The following is a 17,189-nucleotide window of genomic DNA, read 5'->3' as shown; positions in this document are numbered from 1 at the left end:
AATTCCGCGGCCACTGGGGACCCCTGGCGGGGACTGAGGCTGCATCAGTCCAAGCGAGTGCTGATTCACGGCCCCGCCCCATATTCTCTGGGAAATTACGAGGGGAGGGGGCCTCAGGACCTCAGCCCTGGCCCCTACCTGTCTGGGAGATAAAGCAGCAGCTGGCCAAGGAGGGACAGGGGAGACACAAACTTGCCAGGGTAGTGCCCGCCCGCAGGATGGATTGAATTAAGGAGCTTAATATGGGGAGCTAAACTGTCACCCTCCCCCACAAGGTTCTATTTCCTAGTACCCAGTTTGAGGTTCTTGGACCCAAAGAGGTGAAAACATGAACAAATACTGGCCTGGCATACGAGTTAATTTACAGAAAGGATGCAGCTGTCTGCAGGCTGATCCCTGGGGAGCTCCTTTTTCCTCTCCAGGGTGGAGTGTCAAAGATTCAATTCTGTTGCCAAGAGCCTACTGTATGCTGAACATGAGGTTGTATCACTGAGGGTTGACCAACCCTTCTCTCCCCATCTAGGACACACACACTAAGGTCAGGCTGACAAATTCTTGCTCATGTGCTTCTCTTTTTGCACATTCCATGTAGCTCACATGCCCATAGTTTTGATTGTATATTTTATTTGCTTAATTTTTTTTCAGCAATTATCTGTTGAGCACCTACTGTGTTCCAAGCACTGTTCTAAGCAATGGGGGAGAGCAAGGAACAAAATAAAAAAATCCCTACCCCCCAAAATAGGTAAGATAAAGATAAATATATGGAGTATGTTAGGAAGTGATAAGGAGTTCAAAAAAAAAAAAATACAGGATAAGAAGTGTTGTGTTGTGAGAATCTAGAACGAAGGAGTCTCTGTGGGAATATTCCAGGCTCTGTGCTAGATGGTAGAAGAACAGGGCATGGAACCCTGCCCTCAAGGAATTTATTTATTTATTATTAAAGATTTATTTATTTATTCATGATAGACACACAGAGAGAGAGAGGCAGAGAACAGGAGGAGGGAGAAGCAGGCTCCATGCCAGGAGCCCAACGTGGGACTCGATCCCGGGACTCCAGGATCCCACCCTGGGCCAAAGGCAGGGGCTAAACCGCTGAGCCACCCAGGGATCCCCCTTCAAGGAATTTAGAATGTTTTAAGTGCTGTTAAATTTTGTTTGTTAATTCTTTCAGGCTAGATACAAAGAGGTTCTGAAAAGCTTCTCTGGGAAGGTTGGTTACACTTCCAACCCAGCTCTTAAAGGATGTGTAGCATTTAAGAGCATGAACGGGGCACAGGCCCAGAATTCAGAAGGCAGGTTTCTCCCTGATATAGTTATCCTCAGGCAAAGAATTCAGAGTCTTTGTTGTCTTAAATGATGGGTAGTGGGACTGCGGATGGAGCCAGGAGCCAGAACAGGAAGACCCCTGAATGACAGTTAAGGGAGTGAAGTCTTTCTCCTGAAATAAATAGGAAGCCCGAGGAGAGATTGTTATGAGGGCAGAAAATGATGAGATTTGTATTTTGTTGGCATCATCACGGCCTCCTTGGAGCTTAGCACAGTGCCAGGCACACAGTAAATCTGTAGAACATACCAAATAAAGAAATGGATTATTGAATTCATGCACATATAGGGAGACTGCTCTGGCAGAGGTGGAGGAGATATACTTAGTGAGGAGAGGGTCTAGGGAGGAAATAGCTCTTTCTACCATGGACATGGGATCTAGACCCTCTTCTCTTACCACAGCACCCAGCAAAATGCAATCCTGCTTGTGAATAAACCCTCCCACTTCCTTCTGTCTCTTACATGAGTGTTCGCCAAGTCATTCCTCTTCCTTTCTCTTCCTCCCTGCATGCAGGCCAGGCCTGAACAATTCTGGCCTGGGTGTCACAGGTCCGTGGCAATGAGCCCTCATAGCCAACCCTTCTTGTCCTCCTGTGCATTGAATGTGTCAATGATTCAGGCCCCAGATGCAAAATCTTGGAAACTTCCTGAGACATTTCAGGCTGCCTCTCTGACCTCTCCACCTGAGTTCCTTCCTCCACCAGTCCAATGTGCATTAAAATAATAATAATAATTTTAAAAATCCAGGCCAAATCTGTTTGGGAAAAGTAAAGCAGATACAAAGAAAAGGATGTTGCAAAGGCAAAGGCAAAGAAGAATGACATCTGCAGTCTCCACATCAAAGCTTCCCTCCAATGGTGCAGGGGAGATCTGGCCCTGCCCTCCTTTCCGTTTTGATTTTTTTAAGACTCTAAGCTTAAAGCTGCAGCAGCCCAGCAGCCCCTGGCTGTTTAGAGGGCAGCTTCAGAGGCGCGGCGTTGTTATACAGAGCAAATGGCTTAATATTCTGGCTTCTTTCTCCATTGCCCGGTACTGTTGAAAAAAGCCTGGAGCAGGGAGGTGGAAAATTAACATTCTGGCTTCTGCCTGGCCCCCAGCTCTGTGTGCAAAGCTTGTCCCTTCTCAGGGTTTTAATTTCCCCAACTTTGAAGTGAGAAATCAAACAAAATAAGCACCATGTCCTCCCTACCCGCCCCCCCCAGCTGTGACAACTCATAGTTCTAGATTCAGCGTGTTCCTCTCCTTTAGCGGTGAAAACAGAGAATCTGTACCTGCAGAACTGGGAGATGATTCAGTCCCAAGAGTTGAGAGGCTCAGAATCACCCCTGTTTTTGAGACCAGGAAGCCGAGACACAGTGAGACGGTGTGACCAGCCGAAGTTCACACACCAGTGACTAAGAGCCCTGAATTCAAACCTGGGCAGATCTTCCAGACTCCCAACAGCAAGGGCACCCTTCTCTACCTAGGCTGTCAGGATCTACCCTTTGGCATCTGCTTGGGAAAGGGGACCCTTGCCTCTGATGATGGGCCTGATACAAGGGCACTAGGCACGCTGTATAGCTAACCCTCTGCCCCATCTCCAGTACAACAGGACATGACCTTTAGATGCATGCTCTCTGGCTGAGCTGGCGGACAAGCAGGCCAGCCCGAGACATTAGTGTCCTGCTGTTTCTGTGCAGTCATAAATCACTGCAGCCCCATCCCCTGGCTCCTGGCTTCCTCCTGTGGCTAGAAAGCTCCCTGATTGGAGGGGAGGCAGCAGCAGGAACAACAGCAGCAACATTTTCTGAAGCAGGCAATACTCTCACCCTGTCCTCTGGGAACACTTTCCTGTCACTTTCCTAGCCAGCTGGGCTGTGGTAGGGGCAGAGCACATTACAGGTTCAGAGGCAAAGGACAACAGGGAAATCTTGGTGGGTTGCCCACCTTCCAAGGAGAGTGCGGCAGTGAAGGAAGTCTGTACTAGGAGGCAAGACCCATAGGTAGAAGCCTTAACTTTGCTATTGATCTTGCTGGGTGACCTTGAGCCAGTCACTTTACTTCTCTGGGCCTCAGACTGTGCATCTATAAAATAAAAGAATTGGATGAATGTTTCTTAAGATCCTCCAGCCTGTAGCAACAGCCTTTCAGGGACGCCTGGGTGGCTCAGCGGTTGAGCATCTGCCTTTGGCTCAGGGCATAATCCCTGAGTTCCAGGATTCAGTCCCCGCATCAGGCTCCCTGTAGGGAACCTCTTTCTCTCTCTCCCCATGTCTCTCTCTGCCTCTCCCTCTGTGTCTCTCATGAATAAATAAATAAAATCAAAAGAAAGGAAGGAAGAAAGGAAGAAAGGAAGGAAGGAAGGAAGGAAGGAAGGAAGGAAGGAAGGAAGGAAGGAAGGAAGGAAATTCTCTATTCTGACTCTCTGGTGCTGACCACTCCCTTCCAAACCAGCTTCCCTAATCTAGGGCCTAACTTTCAAATCCCCTAAAACTGATTGAGCTGGAAAAAGGAAGAGATTGAAAAGTTTAGTATACCTTTCCATTCTATTTTTAAGATTTTATTTTTATTTTTTTAAGGATTTTATTTATTTATTCATGAGAGAGAGAGAGAGGCAGAGGCATTGGCAGAGGGAGAAGTAGGCTCCCTGCAAGGAGCCCAATGCGGGACTCCCTCTGCCTGTGTGTCTACTTCTCTCTCTGTGTCTCTCATGAATAAATAAATAAAATCTTAAAAAAAAAAAATGTACCACACCAAAGGAATGCCTTTGGTAAAAAATGGTAAAAAAAAAAAAGTACTATTATTTTCAACAAAGAGATAAACAATGCCATTCTCAAGAAATGGGCATTCTAGAGCAGAGGAACCTGAGCTAGAATCTTCTCCCTAATCTCAGCTGTGTGAACTTGGACCAAATGCTTCACCAGTTATGACCTCGAGTTCCCCACTGAATCTTTTTTTTTTTTTTTTTTTTTTAAATTCATGAGAGAGAGGCAGAGACACAGGCAGAGGGAGAAGCAGGCTCCCTGCAGGGAGCCCAATGTGGGACTCAGTCCCAGGACCCTGGGATCATGACCAGAACCACTTAGGTGCCCCACCCCACCGATCAGAGAAATCTCCACCCTGCTCATTTTTTTAAAAAAATATTTTATTTATTTATTCATGAGAGACTGAGAGACAGAAAGACAGAGAGAGAGAGAGGCAGAGACATAGGCAGAGGGAGAAGCAGTTTCCATGCAGGAAGTCCAATGTGGGACTCGATCCTGGTGCTCTGGGATCATGCCCTGAGCCAAAGGCAGATGCTCAACCACTGAGCCACCCAGGCATCCCTTCACCCTACTCATTAAATCAGACAGTGACACAGATGAATTCTTTGACTCGGTAGAGGGGTCTGAAGCAATGTTTTGATGCTTGGAAATCTAACAGAGGGCAAATGACCTTGGGAGACTGACAGGGATGGGTTGATGGCAGCTGGCTGATCAGTCACACAGAGTGAGGTGGACCTTTTTATTTTTGGAGGACTGCAAGCTTCAAGAAAGCCCAGCAGTTTCTGTTCATTTCAAGGAAGCAATTTCTCCATCGGCTGGAGTGGTGTGGTGATGACATGAGCAGAGTCTGGAGGGAGTGGGACAGATCATGCATGGGTCAAGGACCAGCAGATAAGCTGCGTTGGAGGACCAGCCACTCCCGGGTGATGCTGAACAGTGGTTCTCAACATGCCTGGGCATCACTGCTTCCCAATACAGGGGGTGGGGATGGGGGTGTATGTATCAAGAACACAGAGTCCCAGGTGCAGCTTAGACATACTGGGTGGGAAACTCCGGTGGTGGCATCTGGGAACCTGTATGCTTCTGGAAGATTTTTCCTACCACCGGTGGTCTGCCGGGATGACCTCAAAAGGCCCTGGTGACCTGGAAGGAGGCCAGGCTGGGTTGCCTGAAGAGGAAGTGGAGCGGCCATGAGGGCTTCTGAGAGCTGTGTGGAACGGGTGCAGGAATTGGCATTTTCTCGTGTTGACCATTCTGCTGAATCAGCCCAGCACTAATGCTTCCAGAGTGCAAATCCCACTTGGTCATGTAATAGGAACGCTGGTGCTGACACAGCAGGCAGACGGGAGCCCAGGCTGCACCAGGGAACAGACACTCCACACCAACTCCTTGCTCTAAGCCTGGGGACAGGCAGGGGCAAGAGGCACTCCCTCCAGGCCAAGCCTTAAGTGAGCCAAGACCACTCAGGAGCATGGGGCCTGCTCTAGGTTTCAGAGCTAGCCAGATGACTTCCTCCCTGTGTTCCTGGAGTTTGGGGTTCATAACAGAAAGGGACAGCAGGAGGACTCCTGTTCATCCAGGGGGGAATTCTCTTCTCCAGCATCCCATCTCCTGGGTGTCAGCCCCTGCTAGCATACCTCCAGCTACAGACCATTTACTGTTTTCCTGAAGTCCCCCTTCCTCTGTGAGACAGCACCCCCATTTGTAGAGCTTCTGCCCATTGTTCCTCATTCTGCTCCCTAGTGTTACAAGGAAAAGGAGAACATTCTCCCCCAAATCCTTTTATGTTTAAGGCCAAAACATGTGAAGCCCTATTGTCTCCACACTGGACAGTTTCCCCAGGAGCAGAGAGTAGGTTTGAGCACATGCTTTTATGCAACCATAGTGCCTGGTACACGGTGTGGTTGGAGAGATGGCCAAGAAGATAGAAGATGGATGGCTAGAGCAGGCAGTACTGATCCTCCACTTAAGAAACATGTTCCTAGGATCCCTGGGTGGCGCAGGGGTTTGGCGCCTGCCTTTGGCCCAGGGCGCGATCCTGGAGACCCGGGATCGAATCCCACATCGGGCTCCCGGTGCATGGAGCCTGCTTCTCCCTCTGCCTATGTCTCTGCCTCTCTCTCTCTCTGTGACTATCATAAATAAATAAAAAAAAATTAAAAAAAAAAAAAAAACATGTTCCTAGAGCATTATACAAGGCCTAAGAGCACTTCATAATAAGCAGAGATTTGGTCTTAACAACCCCAGGGTAGCCATCCCCAACATAAGCTGTGTCAGGTCCTTGGCTACATCGAAGGCTACCTTTGTGTGTGTGTGGGGGGGGAGGCGGGGGGGTCTGTAATCAATGCTCCTTCCACTAAGCCCTTACCTGAGTTTCTTTTTTTCCCTTTTTAAAGATTTTATTTATTCATAGAGACAGAGAGAGAGGGGCAGAGACACAGGCAGAGGGAGAAGCAGGCTTCACACAGGAAGCCCAATGTGGGACTCGATCCTGCGTCTCCAGGATCACACCCCAGGCTGCAGGCGGCGCCAAACCACTGAGCCACAGGGGCTGCCCCTCACCTGAGTTTCATATACTCAGATAGCAAGGAAAGGGCAGTAAGTGAGAAAAAAATACAGGCAAGCAAGTGAGTTTGCTCCCATGCCCCTATAGATAGTAGAGAAGCCATAGTACAGATGAGGAATCCAAGGTACACAGAAGGTGAATAACCTGTCCAGGTCATACAGTTAGTAAGTGGAGGGGCTGGGTCATAAGGGGGGTTCATGTGTCTCCTACTCTTCATCTACCATCCAGAAGTACCACCTCAGTAAAGGGGATTTCTTTTTTCTTTTCTTTTTTTTTCTTTTCTTTTCTTTTCTTTTTTCTTTTCTTTCTTTCACTTTCTTTTCTTTTTTTCTTTTCTTTTCTTTCTTTCTTTCTTTCTTTCTCTCTTTCTTTCTTTTTCTTTCTTTCTTTCTTTCTCTTTCTCTCTTTCTCTCTTTCTCTCTCTTTCTTTCACCTCTTTTCAGAGCCAGTGAAGATAGCCTGACTCCCTGCTCAGAGCTGGGCTTATTTCTAACAGAGGGAGGAAGTGAGATACCTGCTCACTCATAAGAGTGGGAAGGAGTGTAGTGTGTGTGGTCGCTAGGAGGGTGAATCAGACTAAAGACCCTTCCACAGAACGAGGGACAGCAGTCTCCAGGTGTACTGTCTCAAGGCTGTGGCCACCTATGCTGGCGTCAAGCCCTGGGACAGCAAGCAGAACACGGGAGACCTGGCTCTACAGATGACTCACTAAATAACCTTAAACAAATTACTTCTCTTCTTTGGAACTCTGTCTCTCCTTTGCAAAATGAAGAACCAATGACGTATCCACTCAAAACAAGTCACTTGGGTTAATACTAAAACCTTAAAAAAAAAAAAAACCTTTATACGTTTTGTTACCTTCTCTAAATTGATCTGAACCCAGGTCCTATGGGGATCAGAAGCACCCAATGATATCATGGGGCTTTCCTGGGTATTTATGATATCATGGTGCTTTCCAGGGTTCCGGGGTGGGGGATAAATATAAAGACACCAAGAGGAACTAAATTTGGGAATCTCAGAATGAACCAGATTCCTGCCCTTCATATTCTTCAGCCAGGAGGAGTTTTAAGCAAGGCAGAGATAGGGTCAAATTTGCATTTTTAGAACACAAGTACTCTGGCCGCTGGAGTAGAGGATGGACTGGATGGGAAAAAGGCCAGAGGAAGGGAGATCACTTGGGGAGTTCCTTTAATAGTCCCTGTGAGAGGGACACCTGGGTGGCTCAGCGTTAAGCTTCTGCCTTTCAGCTCAGGGTGTGATCCTGGGATTCGGGATGGAGTCCCACATCCGGCTTCCCACGAGGAGCCTGCTTCTTCCTATGCCTGTGTGTCTGCCTCTCTCTGTGTTTCTCATGAATAAATAAATAAATCTGAAAAAAAAAATAGCCCCCATGAAAGGTGGGCATTGGTTAGGGCAGTAGTAGTGGCTGTGAGGGTGTGGGGGAAGATGCCAAGCATGACTCCTAGGAACATGGGGTAGATAGGAATGGTTCCCTTCTTCTAGATAGAGCAGGCTTGTTTTTCTTTTTTCTTTTTGTTAATTTTTATTTATTTATGATAGTCACATAGAGAGAGAAAGAGAGAGAGGCAGAGACACAGGCAGAGGGAGAAGCAGGCTCCATGCACCGGGAGCCCGATGTGGGACTCGATCCCAGATCTCCAGGATCGCGCCCTGGGCCAAAGGCAGGCGCCAAACTGCTGCGCCACCCAGGGATCCCTTGTTTTTCTTTTTAAAGATTTTATTTATTTATTCATGAGAGACACACAGAGAAAGGCAAAGACATAGGCAGAGGAAGAAGCAGGCTCCGTGCGGGGACAGAGGGACCCTGGGATCATGACCTCAGCCAAAGGCTCAACTACTGAGCCACTCAGGCACCCCTAGATAGACCAGGTTTAAGGGAAAGAGGATGGGTTCAGTTGAGGAGTAGCAGTACAAAAGGATATCCAAATATAGGATTGTTGAATGACTATATTGTACACCTGAAATTAACATAACACTGTATGTTAACTATACTGAAATTTAAATATTAAAAAATTGATACAATTTAAAATTTAATTTAATGAAAAGAAAGAAAATATCCAATGAGATGCCCAAGTTGAGGCTAGAAATAGAAATGAAGGCTGGCCCATGCAGATGGGCTCAGGAGGAGATCTGGAGGGAGCACCAGGAAAACCAGAGTCCCAGGGCGCTTGAGTGGCTCAGTCAGTTAAGTGTCTGCCTTCAACTCAGGTCATGATCTCAGGGTCCTGGGATGGAGCCCCATATTGGGCTCTCTGCTCAGCAAGGAACCTGCTTCTTCCTCCCCCTCTGCCCCTCCCCACCTCGTGATCTCTCTCTCTCTCTCTCTCTCTCAAATAAGTAAAAAATAAAATCTTAAAAAAAAAAAAAAAAAAAAAAGGAAAACCAGAATCCCTGTGTCTCATGGATCATGGAATGATGTGATCATCCAATCTACCTGGTGCTCCATGATCCCAGAACCCTGCAGAAAACTCATGTGAGGGCAAGAAAAGAAGGCCATTTCTTGAGTTAGGGCATCCTTCTTGAGCTAGGTGAGAGCAATTTTGGATGACAAGAGGTGGACAGGTGAAGAATCAAAATGTGGAGCTGACTGCTTTCATCATTAACGTAATGGTCAGATGAAGGAGAGAGAAGCTGATATTGCTGGTGGCTCAGGCAGAGGGAGGGTTTTATTTGTGGGGTGGAGGCTGAGGGTTTAAATGCTTAGAGGAGAGGATGGAGAGAGTGACTAGAAGGTGAAGGGCTGGAAGAGACAGGTGGATAAGCTGAGGTGGGGCAGGGCAGGAGCCCTGAAGGAGGGGTCAGCTGGGATGGCAGGTGGGTGGATGGGCCTGTGAGTGAAAAGCAGGGAGGTTCCTGGGAACCTCTTTCTCTGAGAAGGAGAAGCTGAAGTCACTTGCTGAGTCATGAGAGGAGGCGGGGAGGAAGCCAGAGAACAGGCTGAAGGTTTGAGGAAGTCTCTGGGGAGGATGAGGGAGTGAGCTGGGGAGAGGCCAGCCCTTTGAGGACCAGCTGGACCTAGAGGCCACCACACAAAGGCCCCAGTCTGCCCAATCCTGTGGTTTTTCTCCTGCAGCCCTTGCAATATGAGTCTGAGCTCAGAAGGTGAAGGTCAGATCACCCAGAGCAGGCAGTGGTCAGCTGTGGCCAAGGGTGTGGGGGACAGGGAACCCAATATATCAAAAGAGAGTACCCAGATGGGCCAAGGACCAAGCTAGGTAAAGGGTAGAAGCCAGAAGGGAGTCAGGGGCTGAAGGCCTCTGGGACATGGAAGCACAGGTAGAGGGGAGCAGGGAAGCAGAGGTGCCAGAGGATCAGGAGAGTAGAGGGTTGTCATTCTCAGAGGTCCCCCAAGGCCTGCAGAATATTCTGGGGAGTAGACAGGACTAGGGTTGAGGCCCAGGAAGTTAAGGAGGTCCCTACAGGAGACTCTGGTGCAAGATGCTATGTCTTGTGGATGCTGGAATGTTCCAGAGGGAAGCAGGGCCTGGGGAAAAAGGCAAACTGCAACCAGGCCTCAGGAATCCCACTCAGAAATGGGCTGTTTGAGCAAAGAGATGAATCACAGAGCTGCAAGGCCTCAGCCCTGAGGAAAGAGACTTGTCCAAGGCATTTGGAAGGAGCAGAGCTGGCAGGGTAGTTCACGGCTTGGACCTCCATACCTCTCCGTTCTGCCTGGCACTAGGCCCTGCCACCTGCACATCTTGTGCCCCTAACTGATCTCTGGGCCAACACTTCCGCCTCTGAGACTATCCGCTTCAGGCCTCTGGAGCTTCATAACAAGGGAAGAGGAAGCCAAGGGCTTGAACAAATAGGAGCATAGCCACAGTGTATCCTGCTTGGTAGGTTGTTTTATGGTTTTGTTTTTTTGTTTTGTTTTGTTTTGTTTTTTTTCCCACTGGATCATGCACATGGCTGAGGAGAAGCACCAGGCAGAATAAAGCTTTCCTGAGGGGCTGTATGTTCTGGAGAGTGCTCCTGAGGTAGGGGAAAGGCCAGGGAGGAGGTCCTGAGGCTGACCCCCCCCCCCCACACACACACACCAAAAAACCCACAAAAACCCAGAGATGAGAAAATGGTATTGACAGACAGACACACAGCGGTGGGGACAGAGACCCAGAGAGAGGAGAGAGAAAAGGATTCAACAAAGGGACAGACAGGAAGACAGATTGCCTGAGACAGAAGCGAGGAGAGAAGGTGATGAGCAGGCTGGCCAGGTGCCCACGGCTCATCCGGGAAGCTGCTGGGCTGGGCCCAATCAGTGCAAGATGGATGGCTGCTTTGGGAAGGCAGAGGCCGCCAGGCCGGGCAGACAGGCAGCTGGGCTGTCTCTTCCATCAGCACAGCATGCATCAGAGGGCCTAGCCAGCTGACCCTGTTTCCCCACAGGCTGACTGAAGAGCAGCTTCAGGGCTTCCTCAGGGACAGCAGGAGGTGGGGAAGGGTGCTGCTTTGGAGACAGGGACCCCACTCCCCACTCCGCCCCTACCCCTGCCTCTCCCTAGCTTCCTGGTCACTGGGTCCTCTGAAGTCTTCACTCCCATTTCTAAACCGAGAACCAGAACCCCAGTCCTCAGTGATTCTGATATTTTTCCACCTCCTCTATTGAGACAGGGGACCTGGGTACCCTGGGGCATCACTGGTATCCTTCAGGTCCAACAAGAACTTGGAGGTAACAGGTGCCTTCTGTTCCTGGCACATTTTGGGGATAGTTCCAAAAATCTGGCCAAGTAGTTTGGGCTGAGGGTGGTTGTGACCCCAGGTCCAGAGTTGCACAATTGATAAAGATCCTGCCAAGTGAGGGCTCCTATCCAGCTCCCCTTTCCTCCAAACCCTTGCACTGATGCTGGGTGCCAAGCCCTGCTGCAACATGTTCTGTCCTAACCACCCAATAGATGTGCTCCAGACAGTAGCCCTCAGCAGCAGGGCTGGAAAAGACACTCCTGATCACTGAGGCCAACCTGTAAACTAGCCTCATCCAGCCTCTCTGCCATGCATTTGCTTCTTCATTCACTCAAATGTTGAATGTCTCTCTTTTTTTTTTAAGATTTTATTCACTTATTCATGAGACAGAGAGAGGCAGAGACACAGACATAGGGAGAAGCAGGCTCCCCTCAGGGATCCCCATGTGGGACTCGATCCCAGGACCTGGGGATCAGGCCCTGAGCCAAAGGCAGACGCCCAACCACTGAGCCACCCAGGTGTCCCTGAATGTCTCTTTAGTGTATGAGATCTGGTAGGTGTGATGAGCCCAGGATGAAGGAAGAGGACATAGAGGGGACCCTTCTCCATCTCCCCACCTATCCAACTCCAACTTAAATATTCCTTCTTCCAAAAGGCTTGCCAGAACTTCTAGGATTGGAGACTTTTTCCTCCCCTGAGCCCAAAACATTTCTCCAAAGACCCACATACTGGGGTCTTATACTTGGTCTAGGAATGTATATGCTTTATATCCACATAGATGGTTTCCTCTCTGGGGGCAGAACCCCTATCCCATTCATCTTTGCTTCCTATGGAGCCCAGCACAGTAGCAAGGGGTCAGAGTTCAAAGGATACATATTTGCAAGTCTTTGAACTTCAGTGGAGTTCAATGCTGCATAATAATTACTGCCTTTAAATCTCAATCTTTTCTTTTTTTTTTTTAACGTCAATCTTTTCACTTGTAAAGTGGGGATAATAATCTTTGCTTCCCCGTAGGGCCAGATGGATCAAATGAGATATTGCACGTGAAGTCCCCTGGCAAGCTGGAGGCTCTATAGCTCCCTGCCGCTGTGGGCCGTTGCTAATAATATAGCAATCTTCGGGCTAGGGCTGGGTTCAGAGAGGCAGGGAGCAGGCGCCCTTCTGTCTGCAGCTTCTCCTGCCTGACAGTGTGAAGGGAGTCTCTGAGCCTGAAACACCCCAAATGTGGGCACCAGACTGCAGTGGGAAGAGAATCCATGGGAACCTGGATACCCAGTTTCCAAGTCTGCCTCTAGCTAAAGGTGAGTGACCTTGGTCAGGGCAGTCCCTTTTCTGAGCATAAGTTTCTCCATCTGCTAAGTAGGAATAATAATTCCCAGCTGGCAGCAGAGTTGAGGCAAGGCCTGGTGAGGGTTGCAATGCATAGGAAGCCCCACACCAATGTCTAAATACTGTGCTCTTGTAGGGTCACAGAGAGGTCTGCACCAACCCCTCTGTAGACATCACCCCTCGCCTTCTACCCCAATTGGGTCAGACAGCAGGCCCTTTCCCTGGAAGACTGGGCATCCTTTCTGGCCCAGAGTGGTTCAGAATATTTTCTGAACAAGAGAATGCATGAATGAATGAATGAATGGGTCCCAGGAAGCATTAGAGCCCCCTTTTCTATTTAGTTATTTTTAAGATTTTATTTATTTGGCAGAGAGCACAAGCAGGGGGAGCAGGAGAGGGAGAAGTAGGCTCCCCACTGAGCAGGGACACCCCACCTTTGTCCTGCTCCGCCCCATGTAGGGCTCCAACCCAGAACCACCGGATCATGACCCAAGAGGAAGGCAGACACTTAAACTGAGTCACCCAGGCGCCCCTCCCTGCTTCTTTATCTTATTATCTTACTAGCTCTCTTCTCCACAGGATGCCCACAGTGATCTCTATAAAATTTGGATCTTATGTCTCTCCTCTGCTCGTAACTGGCTAGTTAGCCTCTCAGTACCCTCAGGATAATCTCCATAATCTTTAATGACCTACAAGGCTCTCCTCCTTTCTAAGCCCACCATCTGGGCTGAACCTCCGTTTTAACCATCTTGACTTTCCTCCCATTTCAATAAGGTCAGGTTCCTCTTCCTCTCCTTAAAAGTTACTTTCTTCTCAAAGTTTTCCTTGGACTCTCACCTCAGTATAAATTAGGGGCCCCTGCAACCTGCCCCTGACTTAACACTGTTCTTTTCCATTGCAATACTCATCAGGTCTTGATGTAACCTTTGTGGTGTCTCCTGCCTGGACTGTAAACCCTAGAAGAGCATGGACCTGGTAGTCCCACAATGGCCCTTTTCATCCCTGCCTGGAGCAAGGAAGGGGCTCAGAATATTTGATGAGCAGCAGAGTGGGCGGGAAAGGAAAAAAGATTGCAAGGAGTCTTTGAGAGTAAATTCAAACAGACCAAGTCATATTAGGAGCAGAGGCCAGGTAGAGAGAAGGGCAGCTAGGTTCAGAGAGCATAAGGCTTTGACTATCAATTTGAGAAACCACTAAGAGCCAGAGACCACCTTCCTAGGCTTGCCTACATCTCGAAAGCCCTGAGTGCCAACTCCAGAGACCACAAGGATCACATCCTCATGTGACCCTGCAACCGCATGCCTTTGCTGGGGCTCCTCGATGAGAGGATGAGAGCGGCTGGTCGTTAGGCTAGTTGTGCGTGTCTGGGTGTGGTCAAGACTGCCCTTCTTGGGGGATCCCTGGGTGGCGCAGCGGTTTGGCGCCTGCCTTTAGCCCAAGGCGCGATCCTGGAGACCCGGGATCGAATCCCACGTCGGGCTCCCGGAGCATGGAGCCTGCTTCTCCCTCTGCCTGTGTCTCTGCCTCTCTCTCTCTCTCTGTGACTATCATAAATAAATAAAAAAATTTAAAAAAAAAAAAAAAAAAAGACTGCCCTTCTTGAATTTGTTCACACACACACACACACACACACACACACACAAAACCCCACAAAAAAAACAAAACTGGCTTTACAATTTTAACAGGCCTCTGTGGGTTAATTTATTCTCCCGTCTGAAAACAAGAGTAGAGACCCCAGCCAGGCCCGATTGGTGCGCCACTCTTTTAAGCTAAGAATTGCCGCACGGACTAGAAATGGTCGCCTTCACCCCAAGTTCTTGGAGGCCGTTCCCGATCCTTCCTTTCGGTGCTGGTGTAGGCTGCACCAAGGCTCCCCGCCCAGGTTCCGGCCAGCCCCACCCCTTCAAGTGGCCAGGCCCGGGACACTCCCGAAAGCCGCGAGGCGCGTGCCCGGGAGGGGCCAATTCCTGGGGAGGTGGGGGCGTTCCCTCGCCTTAGGCTGCGACCCACCGGCGCCCTGCCTCTTGCTGTGATTGGCTGTCCCAATCGCAGGCTCTCCAATCGGGAGGCTATGGCGAGGCCAGGGGCGGGGCTTCGGTTCCCACGCGGGGCGGGCTCCTATTCGCCTCTTCTCCCCAGCCCGCTGCTCCCCGCCCCGCGCGGTGGCCGTGACTCAGCAGGAAGGTGCGACCCGACTGGGCCGGAAGGGCCGAGCCTCGCCGCTCCCTCCGGGTCCACACACTGAGCGGGTGGGGTTGGGGGACGATTTGTGAGCGGAGGTGGGAGTCCCTAGATCTGCTTGCTGGATCTGTGTGACCCGGAGAAACTCCAGGCCCTTATCTGTCCATAGCTTACCTTCTCTGCAGGAAAGATAAGGATACTGGGCGGTCGTGAGATAAGATAGGATTAGCTAGTCTGTAGGAACAGTGTGGGGCTTTCGGGAGTTTGCTCTGGGTGCAAATCCCTACCCCTGATTAACTAGGTATGTGACCTTGGCCAATCCCCAAATACTCCGTGTAAAATCAGATAAAGAATTTACCTTGTTCTCTGGTTGTGATGATGAAATGAGGCAAAATGACATAGGTTCACAGGAGGCAGCAAAATTCCAATTAGAAGAGCTAGCTTTAAAAAAAAAAAAAGAAGAAGAAGAGCCAGCTTTAGGGGCAGCCCCGGTGGCCCAGCGGTTTAGTGCCCGCCTTTGGCCTAGGGCGTGATCCTGGAGACCCAGGATCGAGTCCCACATCAGGCTCCCTGCATGGAGCCTGCTTCTCCCTCTGCCTGTGTCTCTGCCTCTCTCTCTCTCTGCCTCTCATGAATAAATAAAGTCTTAAAAAAAAAGTTTTTAAAAAAATAGAAGAGCCAGCTTTGATTAGCAAAACAAAAAGGGCAATTTTGGAAAGCTAGTCCTGAATGCTAGGCAGTAGACAGGCTAGCTAGACAGTTATGCATATGAAATGAGCAAGAATGCAACTGAAACATGAACAAAGGTCTTGAATATACATTTCTCCAAAGAAGATCAATAAAGAGCCTATAAGAACAAGGAAAGATACTCAACATAATTAGTCATTAAAAAGATGCAAATCAAGTGGGGGATGGGCTGGCTGGGGGATGGGTATTAAGAAGGGCTCTTGTGAGCACTGAATGCTGTATGTAAATAATGAACCATTGAACTTTACTGAAACCAATTGCACTGTTTGTTAACTAATTAGAATTTAAGGGACACTTGGGTGGCTCATCGGTTGGGCGACTGCCTTTGGCTCAGGGTTGATCCTGGAGTTCCGGAGTCGAGTCCCACATCAGGCTTCCTGCATGGAGCCTGCTTCTCCCACTGCCTATGTCTCTGTGTGTCTCGTGAATAAATTAATACAATCTCTAAAAAAAAAAATTAGAATTTAAATAAAAATTTGGAGGAAAAAAAGATGCAAATCAAAACCAGGAGATACCACTTCACAGCCACTGGGATGGCTAGAGTTTTGTGTTTTAGAATTTTTTTTTTTTTTTTTTTTTTTTTAAGTAGGGAGCGAACTACAAGAGTTAGCAAGGATGTGGAGAGTTGGAACCCAGATGCATTGGAGGTGGGAACAGAAGATGGCGAGTCATTGTGGAACAGTTTGGTGGTGATATTCCTCAAAATATCAAAGGTGGAATTACCACATGACTCAGGAATGCCCTTCCTAGGTATATACCCAAGAGAATTGAAAACAAATCCAGACACTTGTAACCAATGTTCATAGCAGCATTGGTCATAATTGCTAGAAGGTACAAGCAGCCTAAGTGTCCATCAACAGATGAATGGATACACACAATTGGTTGCATCCATACAAAGGAATATTATTTCATCAAAAAAAGGAATAATGTCCCGATATATGCTATAATGCAGATGAATCTTGAAAACATTATTCCAAGTGACAGAAGCCAGACACAAAAGGCCACATATTGCATGATTCTGTGCCTATGAAATATTCAGAATAGGCAAATCCACTGAGACAGAAAGTAGCCAGAAGCTGGGGGGAAGGGGAACGAGGAGTGCTAATGGGTGTAAGGGTTCTTTTGGGAGGGAAAGAGGGATGAAATGTTCTGGAATTAGGTAGTGGCAATGGTTGTATAACCCTGCAAGTATACTAAAAAAAAAAAAAAAAAACACCGAACTGTATACTTTAAAAAGGTGAACTTTATATGTGGATTTTATCTTAAACTGTTATTTAAAAAAGAAAAAAAAAAAGCAATGAGCAAAATGTGGCAGTCAGAGGGTTTGCAAAACAGGGAAAAGTAAAGAGGTAATAGGAGAAAGGGAGGATCCCAGAAACTGACATAGACTGTTAAGGCTAGAGTAGAGAAAAATGAGTGAAAATTATGTGGAAATGTGAATGTGTGTGTAGGGCGGTGGATGGGTGGTGGTGGCAGTGGTGGCAGTGGTGTGCATGAATATATAAGGGCTTTGTAAAAACAAAATATCTAATTTTCAATTTTCAGCTGTTTGTTGCACTCTTGCTCCAAATCGTCAGCCAAGTGTGGTTACAGGCATA

The sequence above is a fragment of the Canis lupus genome, chromosome 8 (genome assembly GCF_048164855.1).
Source record: "Canis lupus baileyi chromosome 8, mCanLup2.hap1, whole genome shotgun sequence".
In the NCBI taxonomy this organism is placed as follows: Eukaryota; Metazoa; Chordata; class Mammalia; order Carnivora; family Canidae; genus Canis; species Canis lupus.
This window is presented reverse-complemented; position numbering follows the sequence as displayed.